This window comes from Gadus macrocephalus, chromosome 6 (assembly GCF_031168955.1).
Source record: "Gadus macrocephalus chromosome 6, ASM3116895v1".
Lineage (NCBI taxonomy): Eukaryota > Metazoa > Chordata > Actinopteri > Gadiformes > Gadidae > Gadus > Gadus macrocephalus.
Window position 1 is genome coordinate 18,087,707 of NC_082387.1, and position 3,841 is coordinate 18,091,547.

A 3,841-nucleotide genomic window follows, 5' to 3' on the forward strand; every position below is an offset into this window, starting at 1 on the left:
CAATTCCCTTGTGTTGTTAAAACACAATAATAAAAACACAAAAACAAAAATCTCTGTGGCATTTGATCCGCTAGCTGTGTGTTAAGTTGAATTTCCGTTGGGGATGGTGCCACACTGACACCTTATGAATCAAAGTAAATTTATTATCTTTTCATACAAAAAAATTGAGCTTAAATGTTGGCAAATATCGGACTTCAACTTTCAAAGTTGTTGAAATCCCTGAAATAAAGTGTTAGAAATTGATTTGTTTTATTAAGCGCACACACACACACACACACACACACACACACACACACACACACACACACACACACACACACACACAGGAACTGAAATGCACTTTCAGAAATAGATGGATTACTCTGGCCGTAATGACACAGAATAAAACACGCTCTGACCTATAAAATTGTATAGGTCATGTTTTGTGAACACAAGTCATCGTCGGATGCCATGCAATGTCTAACAAGTCATTTGTATGAAAAGAAGAAGCATATTTCCCCAATTACAACAGGGAGAAAAACACATTTGCTTGTGGTTGTGGGACTACAGAAGTGCTACATGATGAGGTGAAGAGAAAAGCCTGTAAGTGCTTGTATCTGAAATGGAATTTTAATTGCCTTATCACAGATGGATCTGAAGGAAGATGACAAGTTACATCTCAGTGGATGTCCCTTGACAACATGTTGACTGAATAAGAAAAAAATTCTAAAACAATACGGACAGGGATTATTTTTTTTATCCATTGAATGAACAAAACTGCTGCCAGGATAAAACAAGCCATTCTTGTTTTTAACATCTCCAACAAATGACGAGATAATCTCTCTCTCTCTCTCTCTCTCTCTCTCTCTCTCTCTCCTCTCTCCTCTCTCTCTCTCTCTCTCTCTCTCCTCTCTCTCTCTCTCTCTCTCTCTCTCTCTCTCTCTCTCTCTCTCTCTCTCTCTCATATTCAACAGCAACAACAACAACAACTACTACCATTTAGGATTCAGAAATCAACTATCAATGAGAATAAATCAGAGCAGGGCGCCTGATCCCAGTTAAACCAAATCTAGTGTGACAAATATGAAAATGTGAGATCGGAGGGGTCGGCAGCTCCTCATTTTGTCAGAGTCTTGCGTAGCTAAAGTAAAAGTTAAATCAGCAAGAAGACATTCTCCATCTATCTCTCATCGCTCCATGTCTGTGTCCTAAATTCCCATGCTGTCAGGCCCCTCCCCTTCCTCTCTCAACAAATCAGGATCTCATGCATTAACAAGTACATTTACCGCCATCCCCTGAACCTCCGGGACTAAGCTTCATCTGCCTGCAGAGAATAAGATGGCCTCCACCAGGGCCAAGGAACTCCATCCATAGTCACACCACCACCAGTGTCTCCAGACACCATCAGGGGAGGGATTTATCTCCTGACATACGTCATGGATTCACCATGAAGTATTCTGATGGGTGTCTAAGCGGCAAATGTGTTTTTGTCAACAAATTTTGCGGTGCATTTTATATCTCTCCTGATTTAACTGTTGTCGTCACATGAACCTATTTGAAACGGATATGCATATGACGTGTGTGTCTGCTTTCTTTAGCATTTGAGACATTTGTATCAACGTTTGTGGGTGCATGAGACTTTTGTTGGGATCAAGTTTTCTTATTTCAAAGACTCTGTGTGTCAACGTTGACATGTTGTGTGTTTAAGGAGTTATCACCTTGGTGCTTTAAGATCATTGACTTTGACGAGGGAGATCCATAATGACTTTAACTCTCCCACTGGCTGTTAAGCAAACAAGAATGAGTGTGTACGTGTCTGCGTGTGTGCGTGTGCAGTATATGTGTGTGTATGGGTTTGTTCACTCATCTTTCCCTGTGTGCTTCATTTCTGCCTTTCTTCCAGCTCTCTCCGCAGTGGCCAATACTTAACAGACTAGCCGTTGCCATGGTAACTTTATGGCAGCAGCCTTGATGGTGGAACGATCACGCCACATTAGCTGACCGACAGTACCAAGGAATGAACGAAGAATGAAATACCCGAGGAATGATCAACGTTCTAATGGATTCATACAAACCGTGAAGTGTGGATTAAATAAAAGGACAAATAAAGTGAAGAAGGAGATGTGAGCGTTTGGAGACGACACCGTGTCACAGTGTCACCGCGCTCTGAGGCGCTATAAACCACACACAAGGAGGAACAAGTTATGATGTGATCCCTGCTTTCCTGTGGTAGCCAGATACCGCACCCTCCAAGAACAGCTTCGATCAACTTGTCCCTCTAAATATATTGACATTATATTCAGTAGTATGTTGCATTAGCTACATAGACGTGATGTAGCTCTTCATTTTCCTGGGCCTTTTTAGACTACGATGCATACAAATACAGCCATGAGTTGATGAGCATACAGACAGAATAAAGTGACTCCCACTGGCGCTCATATGCAGAAAAAGAATGTCGGAGGCATGAAGAAAATGGCAGAGTGAGGAAGGAGTCAGAAAAGCGAGTAAGGTAGAGGAAATTGAATGACAATAGCCAAGCGTGTCCAAGGCGCGTTTCATCTGACTTGATGCATGACAACAAATGGCAGAATGGAGGCGCAGAGGGGAGGTGGGAGGAGCGGAAGGGAGGGAGGGTATGCATTGGGGGGGGGGATAAAAACAAAACAAAACAAAAAATATATATATATATATTACGTAAGAGGAAAATACAAGTCCCTCAAAAATGAGTTCTGCCCCCCCTAAGATAAGTGAAAGCTGTCATCTCTGTCTTCTCAGTAAATGAGTACACCAGTGAGTTGACAGCTTAGTTACTGGCTGTTATGCAGAGGCTGGATAGCAACAGAGACCTCCCAGCCTGCCCCACCTACATCACCGCTGATGTTGAATGCAACTCAAAACAAAAGGAACACCAGCATTTATACGGTAGGTTCCCGCCCACAGGCCTTGATGGTCTATGAAAATCAGATTTTAGAATGTGTTTGAAAGTGCACACCTCATAAGTGGCTGCTTTATTGTTCTTCCAATCGTATTTGACAAGGAAATATGAACTATTCTAAACACCAATCTAAGCTGTTTTTTTTAACATGTACAACCTGAGAAAGTTGTATTAAATGGGCAGATTTGAGATTTGACAACTTACTGGTTGAGCAGAGTGGACTGGCTCTGCTTTTGACAGTAAATAACCAATTAGAGTCAACAAAATAATGAATCAAGCAAAAGAATACTATTTGGAAAATTGGACAAACCAAACCTCAAACCAAAGTAGAATGAATTCCTATCTGATCCTAAACAGAAATTACGAATTTGCAGGACTATCTCCTCTCTGTCAGAGATGTGAAGCAGAGACAAAGTCCTGACCAAGTACAGGCTCAGTGACGACAATCTGCAGGGGAAACAGGTAGACACAGAAAGACCTGGCTGCCAAGGGAACACAGAATGTGTGGTCACTGTCAGGCAGAGAAGGTTGAGACAGAGGAGCACTTCGTTTTACATTGTAAGAAATATGACATTTTAAGACCGATATACTTCACCAAATTACAAATCTATATCCGGATTTTGCAGCCATGGAACATAAGGACAAAATTGCAATTCTTCTGGGTGAAGGTCCTTCTGCTGCCCTGGCAGCACAATATGTCCTGAAATGTCATAACCTGAGAGATTCAGTCTGACTTTTTATTTATTTTATTATTGTTGTTGTTGTTATTGTTGTTATTATTATTATTGTTGTTATTGTTATTATTATTATTATTATCTGTTATTTGTACAATTATGCTTGCATAACTTGAATATGCTTTGGCAATACTGTATTCAAATACTGTGATGCTAATAAAACACTTTGAATTTGAATTTGAGAGACGGCTAG